The sequence below is a fragment of the Dipodomys spectabilis genome, unplaced genomic scaffold, assembly GCF_019054845.1.
Source record: "Dipodomys spectabilis isolate Male_0828 unplaced genomic scaffold, ASM1905484v1 ptg000422l, whole genome shotgun sequence".
Taxonomy (NCBI): Eukaryota; Metazoa; Chordata; class Mammalia; order Rodentia; family Heteromyidae; genus Dipodomys; species Dipodomys spectabilis.
This window is the reverse complement of record NW_024871099.1, coordinates 2,527,251-2,543,629: the sequence shown is the minus strand read 5'-3', so window position 1 is coordinate 2,543,629 and position 16,379 is coordinate 2,527,251. Positions and strand designations below refer to the sequence as shown.

Below are 16,379 nucleotides of genomic sequence, written 5' to 3'. Positions count from 1 at the left end.
ACTCAAGCCTGGTGCTCTACCACTTGAGCCATTGCTCCACTTTGGGTTTTTTGGTGGTTAATTGGAGATAAATATAAGGCCCATCCTGGGAAGGTGGGGCAGTCAGCTTCCCCTCTTCTGAGGTCACATCCTCCAGGTGTGCCAGTTACCTAGGTGACACAGGTACTGGGCAGAGACTTAGCCCAGAGGAGGGAGGAGGAGTCTGCCCCATCTTCCCAGGGCAAACTTTACAATAAGAGTCTCACAGACCTTCATTCCTGGGCTGGCTTTGAACTACAGCCCTTAGATCTTAGTCTCCTTAATAACAAATATTGCAAGTGTGAGCCATTAGTGCCAGGCATGGAAGGGACACATTTTAAGTGAGGACTTGAAGATCAGAGTTGCTATGTGTGACAGAGAATCACAGGCTGCTTAAGTGAGTGAGACATCTCAAAAATTCTTGGGGAGAATAGGGATTATCTTTGTAATGATCTATGTGGGATATGTCCTTTGAGGAATTTTCTGCTAGGAGTCAAGTCAGGACAGTCCTATGGGGCAGCTTGTTTAATTGGCATGGAGGTTGTGGGTCCAGTGAACACCACAGGCTTATGGGATAGCTCCTCAGTCCCCAGCCTTTCTTGATTTTTGCAAGTATCAATTTGGCAATTGTGATTCAGTGGGATAGAAGAGTACTTGCAGTGTGGCGCTGTGTGTGTGTGTGTGTGTGTGTGTGTGTGTGTGTGTGTGTGCCAATACTGAGCCTTGAATTCAGAGCCTCCCACTCTTCCTAGGCTTTTGTGCTCAAGGGTGGCATTCTACCATTTGAACCTCCACTTCTGGCTCTTTGGTGGTTCATTGGAGGTAAGAGTCTCATGGACTTTTCTGTCCATGCGGGCTTTGAACTGTGATCTTCATATCTTAGCCTCCCAAGTAGCTAGGATTATAGGTGTGAGCCACCAGTGCCTGCTCTGAATGCAGAAACCTTTGAGCAGATCTCTAAAGCTGTCAATGAGTTCAGTAAGATCCATGAATTTTGTTAAATTTCAGGTTCGGAATCTGTGTTGGCAAAGTAGGGCTCAGACCTTGCATTCCTTGAAATCTCTCAAGTGATGCTGATGTTCTCTCTCTCTCTCTCTCTCTCTCTCTTTCTCTCTTCCTCTCTCTTTCTCTCTCCCTTTCTCTCTCTCTTTCTCCCTCCCTCCCTCTCTCTCTCTCTCTCTTTCTTTCTTTCTTTTTCTTTCTTTCTTTTCTTGTCAGTCGTGAGGCTTGAACTCTGGGCCTGGGCACTGTCTCTGAGCTCTTCAGCTCAAGGCTACTGCTCTAAAACTTGGAGCCACAGTGCCACTTCCAGTTTTCTGCTGATTAATTGGAGATAAGAGTCTTATGGACTTTTCTGCTTGGGCTGGCTTTGAACCACAATGCTCAGATCTCAGCCCTCCTGAGTAGCTAGGATGACAGGCATGAGCTACCAGCACCCAGCTGATATTTCTTCGAAGACCACAGTTTGGAGAGCAAGTTTGTTGACCAGGGGTCCCAGACAAGGGGTTCATGGTACAAGTGGTCTTTTTTTGAGGACTGGTACTGGGTCTTGAACTCAGAGCCAAGCCACTATCCCTTTTTCTCTCAAAGCTGGTGTTCTACCACCTGAGCCACAGTTCTATTTCCAGCTCTTTGGTGGTTAGTTGCAAATAAGAGTCTCATGGCTTATTCTGCCCAAGCTGGCTTTGAACTGTGTTCCTCAGATCTCAGCCTCCTGAGTGACTAGGATTCCAGGTGTGAGTCAACTGGCACCAGTTTAATTGTCAGTATTTAAAAATGGGAAGCATTCTTTTCTAATCGTGGTGATATTTGTTATTGAGGACCACACCACATACACTGAAGGTCATCCACTCTTATCCAGGGAGACTGTGATAGACTAGAAGTAGAACAAAGAGAAAGAAGAGACCCAACAATGACAGAGGAGAAGCATCCACAGGAACTGAGTGTCAGAACTTGCCTTGCCAGAGTTCAGAGATTTCTACGATACTTTCACATCCAAAGCATCCTTCAAGATATCCGGAAAGTTCCATCTTAGGTACAAAAATGGTGTAAGATTTGCCCTCAGTGTGAACATCTGCAAGATCCCCAGAATTTGGCCTTGAGGATTGCCTAGCAAGAGGATAAGTAGCTTAGATATTCCAAAGCTTTGAATTAAGAAAATGTACAACCTAGCCAGGCCCTGTCATCTAAGCTTTCTCAAGAGGCTGAGATCTGAGGATTGGCGTTCAAAGCCTGCCTGGATAGGAAAGTCTGTGAGACTCTTAACTTCCAATTAATCACCATAAAGCTCAAAGTGGAGGTATGGGTTCAAGTTGTACAGCACCAGGCTTGAGGAGGGAGGAAAGTACTTAAGGCTCTGAGTTGAAATCCCAGTACCAGCACACATTAAAAAAAAAAGAGTAGATAAAATATGTAAGGTCTCATCTATGTGGGTTTGATTACAGAAATTAATAAAGTCTTCTCTAAAAAAATTGTAAAACTTAACAGAGTCAAAGGAGATATATTTATGTATATGTTTTCATATATATGAAAATATATGGTGTTTTCATATGTATATTCATATATATATGTATTTTCATATATATATATATATATATATATATATATATATGAATTTTGAATGTCCTTAGGTCATTCATTTGAGTTTTACTCTTGAGAGCAAGTGTGGAACCCTGTTTCTTCCTCTATGATATAAATCAGAGTTTTTTCATCTGCCATATATCCTCTTGCCAGTAGCAAGACACCAGACTAACTGCACCTTCAACGCTGTGAGCCAAAGTAACGCTTTCTCTTCATAAGTTGATTACATCAAGTATTTTATGATAGTGACAGAAAGCAAACTGACACACCATAAAGAAATATAAAAAACCATGGCAAAACTCTGTGTCTGTGTGTGTGGGGGGGTGATGACACATTACTTGGCTTGATTGTGGCCATCCCTTCATAGTGTGTATATCGGTGAACCACACCATACATGGTAAATATGTATTCATTTTTATTTGTCAAGTGTACCTCAGTAAAGCTGAGAGATATGAAAGCATTGAATGCATTATCAACACCTTCCTCCTAAGAGATTTTATGTGGAAGAGGTCGCCCAATGAATCCTATCAAACATTTATGAAAGTAATAACAACAGTATTACATAAACTTTGTCCAAAAATACAGAAAGAGGGCCTGCTTCCTAATATATGAGACTACCATAACCCTGATATTAAAAGCTGACAGTACCATTAGAAGAAAAGGAAATTACAGACCAATATCTCTTATGAACAAACAGACCCAAATCCTCCACAAAATATTAGCGGACTGAATCCAGCACCATGTAATTGGTGGAGCCCATATTGTAAAAATACAAAAAAAAAAAGGTCAACACTGGAAAATTAATTTAACACATTACAGAATAAAGTGGGAAAATAGTAAAGAATCCATTGAAGTTCAAAACCCATTCTTGATGGGGAAATAAAAAAAAAGTCTTCAGCATATTACAAATAAGAAAGACTTGGGAAAAAAATTATGTGAGGTGAAGCAAGTCAGTATCAGAGAAAAGAAGGATCCATGTTCTCCCTTCTCTGTGGAAGCTCGCTTTAGCTTGTAAATTCATGAGTAAATATGTTGGGTGATATGCGAGTGTATACAAATGTATTCATTGAAATACAGTAGATTCAAGGGAGAATTCAAACAACTCTTTAGAAAGACAAAATCAAACTTCAGCAAAATAACATGCAAGGAAGTGGGTACTTAAAAGGGATAGGGTGGGGTCCATGGGAAAGGGGTAGACCAATGAAGAGGAGAAGAAGAGGAGAATGCAGTCAGGAATCCAGTATATATCCTACAAAATTCAGAAGAGTGAGGAGGGCAGGAATGGGTAGGAGAGGGATGGGTGGGAATGTTGAAAGGCGTGACATTGATCAAGATGCATCGTATTCATAAACTGCTTTGTGAAGTGGTCATTCCTTTGTACAACTACTTAATGATAATAATTTTCAAAAACTGAAAACAAGAAAATTTCTCACAGTGAAAATCTATGAAAACTATCTTTGTAAACTTCCTAAGAGTGAAATAAAGGAGAAATATTTGAGTCTCACTCCTCTTCTGCATTGTGCTACATGAATAAAAACAAATAATATTGCAAGAGAAAGGAATCAAATAAAATAGATATTATCAGCTAGCATGATTGTCTGCCTAAAAAAAAAGCCTAAGCAAGTTCCAAAAACCCACTTGACCTATAAATGCCTTTAGTGATACAGGATGAACATCTGAAATCATGTTTGCATACAAAGGACATAGAATAGGAACCCATTGAAGGAAAACTGTGCAACTTTTCTACATGGGAAGATATGAAACATAACCAAAGGATTTAAAGAAGAGATACATGAGTTGTAGGGTACATCTTGTTAATTAACTAAGAGACCAGATTGTATTCAATATCCCTTGTCAGCCAGATGCCAGTGGTTCACTCTGTAATCCTAGCTACTCAGGAGGCTGAGATCTGAGGATAACAGTTCAAAGCCAGCCTGAGCAGGAAAGTCTATGAGACTCTTATCTCCAATGAACCAGCATAAATATGGAAGGGGAGCTGTGGTTCAAGTAGAAGAGCACCATCCTTGAGTGAAATAGCTAAAGGATAAGGTAAATAAATATAAACAAATATATATGCGTCTGTATGTATATATGTCATATATTATATATTATATATATTTATAATCATAAACATATTTATGTCCAGTGATATCTTTTAGTCCCAGTGTCCACGTATAAAAGAAATTGTGTGATTTTTCTCTTTTTGAACCAGGCTTACTATGCTCAACATGATATCTGTGCCATCCATTTTCCTGCAAATGATATCACTGTATTCTTCTTGCTGGCTCAGTAATACTCCATTGTGCATCTATACCACTCTTCCTGCAGCCATTCATCAGTTTTCAGGCATCAGGTTGCTTCTGAGGCTTGGCTACCGTAAAGAATGCTGCAATGCACATGATATGCAGACTTCTCTGTTATAATCTTCCCTTACAGTCCTTCAGCTAATGGCCCAAGAGTGGTATTTTGCTGGATCATAGGGTAGCAAGTTCTACTTTTGGCTTTTTGAGAGATCTCCATATGGCTTTCCATAGTGGTTGCATTATTACGCAAAAAACAAAACATTTAGAAATCTAAGAAGATGGAGCCTTTTATACAAATTGAATATGTACTCTGCAGAAAGAGGGGTGGGAGGAAGGGGGAGGGAGGGAGAGAGGGAAGAGACTGGCTTAAATAAAAAGTGTCCAACCAGATCACCCCTCCAGTTCCTCTGTAATTCAGGAATACCAAGGGGATTAGAAACAGCCAGTCCTGACTGGTTCATTGCGGGTCTTGGTGTCAAGAGAAGGCTTTCTGTGGGCAAAACTGCAGAATTCTCCATGATGATGCAACTTTTCTCAAAGTTCACAGGCACATAACCTGATAATACCAGCAGTTATTAAGACAATGCCAATTAAAATGAGAAGGAGTCTTTCATAACAAAATGACTAAACTGCCCAAAGACCTGTCAGGAGAAGCCAGAGATAAAAGATTTTGGGCCACTGGGACTCTTTAGCAATGACTGGGAGATGGGGGTGGTAAAATGGTTCAATCACTTCGAAAACTGTTTGGCAACGTTGTGTGAAGTTAAGCAGACACTTACCAAATGACTCAGCAATTCCATTTCTGTGTTTTTACCCAAGAGACACGAAAACATATGCCCATAAAAACACTCACGCGAGAATGCTCAAAGCAGTTTTATTCATAATAGTTCAAATCTGGAATGAACTCAAATGTCTACCAACTGGGACTGAATAGACCGTTGGAATACAGGCATTCTGTGGAATACTACTCAGCCATAAAAAGGAAGACACACACATACTCACTCACATGTACAACATGGATGAATCTCACAGAGACATTATGTTGAGTGAAAGCAAGTGTACAGAAAAAAAATGTAGTCTGTCATTCCATTTATATTATACTCTAAAAGAGAAAAAAATGTGTCTGCCAGAATAGAAAACAGATCTGCTATGAATTGAAGCAGTAAAGGCAGAAGGAGGGAGTTAATTTCCAGAGAAAGGAGGAGTCTTTCTGGAGAGAAGTATTAGTGCCTTGCTTTCCTGGATGTGTACTTTGGTTAAATGTCATTTTCCTGTACATTTAAAATGGGCATACTGTGTTACTACAAATTAAATTCATAAAAGATTTTTTTTTTACAGTACTAGTGTTTGACTTCAGGGTTTGGTTTGCTTTCTTAGGTTGGCATTCTACTCATTTGAACCGTACCTACAGCCATGTTTTTGTTGTTGTTGCTTATTTTCAAAATGGAATCTAATGAACTTTTCTGCTTTGGACTGGCTTCAAATCCTGATCTTCTAGTCTCCTGAGTAGCTATGATCACAGGTATCTTGGCTCTATTATATGATTGAGTTTTAAGTTTTAGTTTTCAACATTTAGCAAATAAATCTGCGTTTCAGAATTAACTAAGAACGAAAGAAAGAAAAGAAAAGAAAAGAAAAAGGAAAAAGAAAGCATGGCATGGAAATTCTGGGCACAAAATTCCACAGCAGTCATCTACAATCAAATGGAGCTGGGCTGTGGTAATCTTGCTCATGGGGGATGGACATGTCTCTAGGTACTCACATTCCTTGTTACAGCTTGGACTGGAGATACTCAAGAAGGATCTGTGTGTTTCAGGTTCTGTGGTCTCCAGCCAAGGCCCTTCAGGGAGGTGGTGGAGCCTTTAAGGGGTGGAGCCTACTGAGAGGAAGATGGGTCATTGAGGATGTATCTCTGCAAGGGCTATTGGCACTCTGGCCCTTCCTGGCCACCATCAGATGAGCAGGCCTCTTCTGCTATGCTAGCTCACAGGTACAAAGCAACACGGATCCACACCTCTGACACTCTAAGCTGAGAATTAACCTTTCTTTCTTATAAATTGTTCATCTCAGGTATATTTAAAAAAAATCATAGCAGTAGAAGTCTTAACTAAAACACTGCATTTCCTCTTCATCCTTTGGGCTTAGAGTCACCCAGATCACTGCTTATTGGATGTCTGTCATTAACAAAAACATACTGGGCTCTTGGTCCTTGCTCCACTTGGTCAGCAATGATTCACGAAATATTCTCTCGATTGGCCCATTTCTTCCATCAATGGCTTCTTCTCTTGAATAACAGGGGCAGAGCAGCCCCCATGCTATTTCTGGTGAAGTGTGTGGCATTTTACAGACTCAGCCACAAGCTCAGAGGCCTTGTGCCCCTTCAGGAGAAAGAAGATCAGGATTTGATGACCTAGGGATAAATGAGTGAGTTCAAGATGGGCATGGTGACACCCTAGGCAAAGGATCCACAAGTCCTAGTCCTTTGCCCTCAGACCAGCTCTGGAGTGGAAAAAGTCGTGATTGAAATGGTATTGCTGAAAACCCAATCAGGGCATATAAATCAGAGTCTAGAGTTAGAGCAAAGTGGGATTTTTTTTAAAAGAAAATAAAAATGGATCATTATTGTATAGCTCTGACTGTGTAAATCAGTTGGTTTGTAGCTAACGCATGAAAGAAGAGGACTTTAAATCATATATTTTTCTTTAGGAATTTCTGGGCATGACCTGTAAAACTATTGTGGGATCTTTAAACTCCAACTGGAGTTATGTAAATCCATTGCACTTCTATAAAACAGCTGAATGTGTGTGAATATGTGTGTGTGTGTGTGTGTGTGTGTGTGTGTTTAAACTAAATCTAATTCTTAAAATAATGATTTCTGAATCAGAACTTAGCCGGCAAGATTTACAAGCAAGTTTTATAAATCAGAGGCAAGATATATAACTCAGATAGTGAGAAGTGCAGATTTATAAATCCGACTTGTAAATCAGGACGAAAAAACATCATGTTTTACACTAAATAATATATATATATTTTTTTACAAATGGCACCTCATACATCATGCAATTGCCACAAATCTTTCACCCTGGAGTCAGGCTACATAATACAAGGCTGAATCACAAAGGAAATTGGAGCCTGGGTGGTGAGCTCAGAGTTGGGGCTTGTGGTTTTGGAAAGATGTTCTGGTGTCTTTCACATCAGTGGCTAAGGATGCCTCGGCCTCTTGTGAGCTGAGAGGGTAAGTGGATGACGTCACCAAGTGCGGCCCTATCTCCACTGCTATACATCACAGATAATAATGCCTTTATCAAAGCACAAGGGTGAAGATTAAATGAGATAATATCTCTGAAGAAATTATCTCGGTATCTGGAAAATACTGGTTGTTTAATAAATGTCACATTATCCCTCCATCTCTCCACAATTTTATATTGATTATTGTCAGCATCAATATGATTACATTTTTTCCGATCTACATGCCTTTCCTATATCACAATCTAGGAAAGAGACAATAGGAAGCAGATCCAAGCACTGGCTGGTGGCTCACACCTGTCACCCTAGCTAATCCAGAAGCTGGGATATGAGGATCAGAGTTCAAAGCCAGCCTAGGCAGGAAAGTCTACTAGTCTCTTATCTCCAATTAATTACCAAAAAGCCACAAATAGCTTTTTGAGCTCAAGTGGTAGAGCACTAGGCCTGAGCAAAAGAAGCTCAAGGACAGAGCTGAGGCCAAGTTCAAGTCCCGGGGCCAGTACTCATGCACACACACACACACACACACACACACACACACACACACACACACACGTAGGAGATAGAGAGAATGTGGGAATGGTTGACCTTAGTCCAGCAAATCTGAGAAGCTGGACCATCTTTTCTAGTCTCAGTTGAGTTCAACTTGACCATTTCCCTCCAGTATTTCTAAGTTTCTGATGGCATGAATTTCTCCCCAAAGGACCCTGAACAAACCAATTTTATTTTGAGACCCGATTCCTGTGCAGAATTTAAATCAGATTTAATGTTTTTAAGAAGCTTGTTACAAAAATAATATATTTTTTTTATTGCAGAGTCTTTGGGAAATAATGAAAATCACCAATATCCTTGCCATACAGAGATAATCGGTGATAACTTTTTGGTTATCCTCTTAGTCTTTTTTCTATGCATATATTTACATACATACATTTTAAAAGAAAAAAAAGACCACATGGGTTCAGGTTGTTTTGCAACTTAAAAAAATTTTAGCCATATATTGTGAATCTTTTTCAGAGTCACTAAATAGTTCACAGTGTAATTTTTTTATGACTGTGGATTATAATGTACTATAACTCATTTAAGCAGTTCCATATTGTCAGACATTTATTTTGTTTTTAATTTTTGGCCATTATAAACAACCTTCCAGGGAACATCTTTTAAATAAATTTTCTGCAGTTATTTATGACTATTTTCTAAGGATAAATTCCTAGAAGAGGAACGGCTGTGTAAGTAGGCTTACAAGACTTAAAGAACTTTGCCAAGTTACCCTTTGCAGACATCAAATATACTCAGGGCGCCCAATTCCATGAACAGAGGAAGCCCTAGTCTCCTGGCAGTAATTCACAGGGGTTGTTTCTTCTGCTCAGATAGTCTTCCTTCCTTCCTTTCTTCCTTCCTTCTTTCCTTCCTTCCATCCTTTCCTCCCTCTCTCCCTTCCTTCCTCTTTCTTTTCTTTCCCTTGCCCTCCCTCCTCTCCTCCTTTTCTCTTTTCCTTCCTTGAACTGTTAATGTAACTGCTGAAAATTACACTACTATCTCAGTTTGCATATTTTAGCTGATAAACTTTCTTTTTTCCTTTTTCCTACACTAGGTCTTGAACACAGGCCCTTGTGCCCTCACATGACATTTTTGTTCTCTCAAGGCTAGTGCTCAACCACTTACATCACAGCTACGTTTGTGGCATTTTTGGGGGGTGGGGAGGTTCCTTTGGAGATAAAGAGGCTCGTGGACTTTACTACCTGGCTGATTTAGAACCATGCTCCTCAGATCTCAGCCTCCTGAGTAGTTCAGAGTATAGACGTGCTTGGATAGGAAAGGACTATTCCGGACACACTTTTGATGGAGTAACTTATTTTATATTATCCTGACTCTGAACAGGCACTAATGATACTGTACTTCATTTGCAAGGAGTGGTTCTTCAAAACAAATCAGGCTGGGGTGGGGGGGTGGAGAAGGAGGATACAGATTTTCAGGAGAGACATTTTGAAAACACTTTGTCACTTCTTAAATTTGCTGAGGCACGTAGGGCCTGGCTCACTTTCTGGGGGCTCTCATGCTGCACCCCTGAAGGAAGCTGCTTCTGTGAGCTCCATGGTAGATGAGGTCCATGAGGAGCTGGCTCTGAACTTGGCACATGAAGATTCCCAGATAAAATTTCTTAATCCAGTGAGGGATACGCTGGTACTCCTTGTTAAGAATGATCGATGAGGTAAGATCTCCAGTTCCAAGAAGCTCATCTTACATGGAAACAGAAGCCTTTGTGTTTCTTCCTAGTTAGTAGTTTGCTACTTGGAAACTCACGTGGGAATTTTATCAGCCCCAGCCCTTGAGCACAATATCTTTCCTTGATTAAAAGTTGATGAATTAGGTAATATCTTCCAATAAAAATGTATATGATATAATAGCCCATTGTGAGCCAGGTGTTGGTGTCTCACGCCTGTAATCTTAACCATTTGGGAGGCTGAGATCTGAAGACTGTAATTTGACATCAGCCTGGCAGGAAAGTCTGTGAGACTCTTATCTCCAATGAATCACCAAGAAGCTAGAAGTAGAGGTATGGTTGAAGTGGTAGAGTGCCAGCCTTGAGGGAAAAAGCTAAAAGATAGCACCCATCCCTTGAGTTCAAGCCCCAGTACTGGCATAAGAAAGAATAATCCAGAAGTAGAAGTGTGGCTCTGGCTCTGATGGTAGAGTGCTAGCGTTGAGCTAAAAAGCAGGCAGAATGTCCAGGCCTTGGGTTCAAGTCCCGGACTGGCACACACACACACAGACACACACAGACACACACAGACACACACACACACACACACACACACACACACACGATAACTGTGGTAGATTCATAGTGGTTTTAAACTTTTTCCAACATTCAAATAAACTACTCAGTGATCCTCTTGGAAGAGCCATGACCTAACTGAATATCTGGAATGTTCTTTCGCCCCAAAGTTAGGGAATAGATTCTAGAGGTAGTGGTGAATCATCTCTTGGCTGGCTTCTGTGTGGTCCTCTCCTGTCCACAGTAAACCTGCTTGACCCAAAGCTCAGGGGAGCTGAGTGGAGACCCCCTTGGCATGCATGCGGGTCTCCAGAACAAACATCACTGAAAACTCCCCTCTTTCCTTCTCCAAATGCTACCGTGATTATGCGTCTAAGCTGTGACTATTCACAGATCTCTTAGCACCAAGAGCATTACACAGCCAATGACACAGAATTACAACCATCTAGACATATGGTTTGGATAAACAAAGCACAAAGCGCAAATTAACCGTGGTTGACTCTAACTCTATGCTCTGCGCTCTCTCTCTCTCTCTCTTTCTCTCTCTCTCTCTCCTCCCCAGGGAGGGCCTTTAGTGAAAATCTCCTTGGGAGGAGAAAGCAATCCATATCGGGAAAATATCGTGTGCATACGGCAGGGTTTAGACAAATGCTAAGCCTTATTTAATGTTCTCCACTGTGCCAGAACACAATGGCACCAACCTGTCTAGGAAAAAGTTATAACTCTGTGCCAGTTTCCTGTAAATAGTAACTGTACTTCTACCGGATTCCATGCAAGCATGCTCTAAGACCAACGAATGCCTTTCATTTGTCATCTCCTTGCTCCTTGTTTTCCCATGTCCCCAAACGCTGTTGCCTCATGCATCTGAACGTCAGATCTCTATGGAGTTGGACACCAGAAGCCTCCTGTGCTTAAAAACCCTTCTACTTCCATGGTGATTCCCCCCCCCCCCCCTTGGAGAAATCTCTCTCTCAGCCTGGGCTATAGAGAATGGGTCCTCAAGCCCCCCCACCCTTTCTGCCTCCCTCAGGCCAGGCTAGTCAATCCTTGAGCTCATCCAACCCTCAAGGGTGCGATTAAGAAGGAGCTGATCCTTTTTTTTTTTTCTTCTGGCAAGAAGAGGTCCTTTCATTTCCCATATTTTGTATTTCATGAGAAATTCTTCCAAGACAGGAAACTTTCTGTGTGAGGTCCTTGGCCTTCATCATTGACACATGAACCTTATAAACTTTGTTTGACAATAAAGAGTATAATATTTGCTTTTTGTAATACATGCTCATTGCTTTCCAAATGAGGGGGGGAGGAGAGGGGAAAGAGAGAGAGAGGAGAGAGAGGGAGAGAGCAAAATAAATAAATAACTGGAGGAGAATGTTCCTACTTGGCTTGAACACTTGTACTGGAGTTTTTCAAAAAGAAGGAAAAAAATCCACAGAACATTTAGCTAAATATATACCTACTGTTTTTTTTTTTTTTCTTTTTCTTGTCTTGGTGGTTTTTCAGATGTACATTATATATGTAATTCTTTTGTCTCTCTTACAGACTCTCATGCATGCATGCACATACACATATACACACACCTTATAAAAATTTAAATTGGAATTCATCATCCAGGCAGGGACCACTTGGAAAAAAGTATCCGTGGAAGGGCTGTGCACACACAGACCTTACACTTTCTTAAAATCTTATTATTTTATGAGCTCATAGATCTTCAGGATGTATCATTGTATGATCAGATCTTAATATTGTAGGTAGAATAAGAAACTTCTCATCAGATAGACCAAAGGACAATCTGAAGCTCAATTATTACAAGAGGACTGAGGTCCAGGATGGTGGCCCAAGGCAGACTTCCTTGCACTGTCTCTGTGAAAGTTCTTTTCTTTTTCTTTTTGCTGGTCCTAGAGCTTGAACTCTGGGCCTGGGTGCTGTCTCTGAGCTTCTTTTTGCTCAAGGCTAGCATTCTATCACTTGAGTCACAGCACTACATCTGGATTTTTTCTGAGTAGTGTTTCGGAGATAAGAGTCTCACGGCCTTTCCTACTGGGACTGGCTTTGAACCACAATCCTCAGATCTCAGCCTCCTGAGTAGCTAGGATGACAGGTGTGAGCCACGGGTGCCTGGTTTTTGTTGAAGTTCTCAAAGCCAGCCTCTAAATCATTCATCTCTTGTCAAAGGACTTCAGTGAGATCCACTCAAGTAGCTTTGGTGGCTTTCTTCTTGGCCTGACTGGCAGGAGAGTCTGCTATTTTGACCTCACATTGTCATTATTGACAAGCCTTCTGGTTGTCATCTTCATATCTCATTTCCAACCTTCTGACATGAATAAGGAAGACACCTGAATCATTCTCTGTCACATTAATCTGGTCAAATAGAAATAAAATAGGACAGGAGCTGAGATTCCCAAGGCAAAGCTAATGGACTTTACCAGAGTCACTTACCTGGATTCAATAATTCACATCAACTCTCACTCAACTCAGCTAATATTTCCTGAATGCTTTGTAGGAAAGAAATCCCTAGGCTGATCCCTATAGAAGTTTAAGGAAGTATCAGCCTGCTGGCACTCCTGAAGCACTGCTCTATAGGGAGAAACATGTCAGGTTAAAATAATACTAATAGAACTGGGTGCTGGTGGCTCACACCTGTCCTCCTAGCTACTTAGGAAGCTGGGATCTGAGGATGGCAATTCAAATGCAGCCTGGGCAGGAAAGTCTGTGAGACTCTTATCTTCAACGATCTACCAAAAACCTGGGAGTGGAGCTGTGGCTCAAGTGGAGCACTCAAGTATGGCACTAGCCTTGAGCAAAAAAGCTTCGGGAAAATGCTCCCCCCCCCCCCACACATCCTGATAGAAAGGTAGCAATGAGGTAAACAGGTCTTAAAGAAAGAGCCAGTACTGATTAGGGTTGGAAAGCAGAAATGTAGAACCCAGACATTGCTCCAGTGTCTTTGAAAAATTTTCTCCCCCAAATCTAGAAAGATAATGGGAATTGTCTCATTCCTACTTGTCTCTTTCCAACTAGAGAGTCAAAATGAAAATGTCTTCAAGCATCTTGAAGATCACATCTGGCCACACGCATCTGATTGAGTCCATTCCTATTGCAGCTCTAATATTCTCTGACTGTGCCTCATTCTGCTTCTATGTAAAACAGATTACCCAGCCCCATAAAAAGAGGATTTTTACATTTAGTTTTATGTGACGTTCATTAGTAATGTGTTCCGTATGTACTTGCAGATGTACATTCTATAAATTAGAGTCTCCACACAGGGTAGCTGTAGATGAAGAAAATTGGTGAGAAATCTCTCAAGACCTCCAAAACATTGAGGAGAAAAGTGAAGCCTTTGGTTCAAAACAACAACAACAAAATAGCCTGGAATCAAGGTATGTCCTGGATTGAGGCAAGCAACAATCAAGACCACATGGACTGGCAGAGCAGCAGATGCTCCAGCCATTTCCTGATCTCACACATGGGGTTCCAGATTGGAAGAGAAGGGGAGGAGAGAGACTGATGGCTGGGTTGTGACTATTCTTGGCACTGTGGCTCACAATCTTACTAAGTCCCAAGACAGACAGACAGTTTAGTCCTTCAGGAGGAAAATCAGGATGTCATTACTGGGTGAGGCCAAGACACAAAGAAAGCCACCCGAGTTAATGAATCAAACATCATGTAAATGTCAACACAAGAAACTTATGGAAGCCAAAGAAACACATGACACATGGTTTTGTGTTTGGGAGAAGACATATGAATCGCTCACAGGAAGGAAAGAAGGAAGGAAGGAGGGAGAAGACTCTAAGGGAGTCCAGAGCAGAACTGGAATTTCTGCTCCATGAACTCAGCTAAGCTCAGGATGAAAGGAAGGGAATATGATAAAAGGTGCTTGAGTGTAGCTGACCAATTCTCACCTATTGGGTCAACAATGAATACAACATAAAGTAGAATCCACCCTCATGTTGCAATGGTAACATCTGCTTCTTGATCTGGGTTTCAAGACATTTCCCACTCATTTCTGGACACACCCATGTCTCAAAAAAGTGCTACTCAGGGTATGTGTTAACTGTACTCCTGCAGACACACATGCCTATGTATACATACACAGCACACACACACACACACACACACACACACACACACACACACACACACAGACAACATACAGTTCTCTTGGAAACCCTGCCTATATCTGCCTTCTACCTACTGCTGAAGGAATTTGGTGGCCTTGAATTTTCATTTTACTTATCTGGCCCAACCTGCCATATTAAATCATCAATGTTATCTTTGACCTGACCAATGGTGCTTCATCCATCCTGGCACTCCTTGTGCATGGGCATAGCACCTGTAGCCAGTAAGCATGTAATAAGTGTTGAGTGAACTCCCATGACTGAGCATACATTTCTCTCTAGTCTGAATATTATGACAACTGGAAATAAATGTTCGCAAACAAGCATTATAGTGAATCAGGCTTCTATTCAGTTCCATGTGACTTTATTTTTTAGTGGCTATTCCTGTTTTTGTTTTTATAGTTGCCTTCATCATAGATTCAGACTTGGGATCACAAATACATGGACTCTCTTCATCTTTCTGGACATACAGCTGGACTACACTTCCCAGGCCCCTTTGCAAGTAGATATGATCATGTGACCAATTTGAGCCAATGGGAACCACTTTCTGAGCTGGCCAATTAAGAACTTCCCAAATGATCTCTTCTTTTTCCTTATTGAATAGCTGACTAGAGAGAATGCCAGAGCCCTCTCCACTCATCTCATATGGCTAGTTAAATTTAACTTAATTAAAATTAAAAGATGAGAAAAACAAGGTAATGTCATAGTCCCATGTACATATGATTCATTCCTTTTTTTTTTTTAAAGTAATGAAAGGAAAATAAAATATGAAATTGAACCTGGATAGGTTTGAGAAATACTATAGACAGAAGAACCATGAGAGAATTAGGCTCCTGGTCTGATATGGGCATGGTCCCTCAGTCTTCTCTCCTTTCCTGAGCCATCAGGGGACAACTTAGATTTTAGATCACCATGTTTGAATCTTACCCCGAGCACTTCTTTGCCACTTGACCATAGCTATTTTTTTTTAAGTTAATGTCTCTAGGCTGTAATTCTCCCCTTCTAAAGTTTCAGCAGTTACTTCAAACTTCAGTAATTAGTTTTTACAAAAATAACATATAAACATGGTGCTGTCAACTCTCTCTAAAATCTTTCTTTGCTTTTATTTCATATAGGTAGCCAAGTATTCTAGCCACATTTGTTGTAAACATTATGTCTTCTGATATCAGCTTACTTTGGCAATGACATCTCTCTTCTCTCTCCCTCCTTTTCTTCCCTCTTCTCCCTCCTTTGCCTTACTCTCCTTCCCTCTTCTCCCATTCTCCTCTTCCTCCTCTTTTTCTTCCTCCTCCTCCTCCTTCTTCTTCTTCCTCCTCCTCCTCCTCCTTCCCTCCTCCTCTC

General features: G+C 41.0%; 1 long non-coding RNA gene across 1 annotated transcript; it reads right to left on the bottom strand.

The window, feature by feature from the left end:
- Positions 1-9,854: 9,854 nt before the first annotated feature.
- Positions 9,855-13,032, bottom strand: LOC122097391. Its single transcript, XR_006145533.1, has 3 exons — positions 12,968-13,032; positions 10,583-10,584; positions 9,855-9,890 (listed from the first exon to the last, which is right to left on the bottom strand). It is a non-coding gene; the product is annotated as an uncharacterized LOC122097391 (long non-coding RNA).
- Between the last annotated feature and the right edge of the window lie 3,347 nt (positions 13,033-16,379).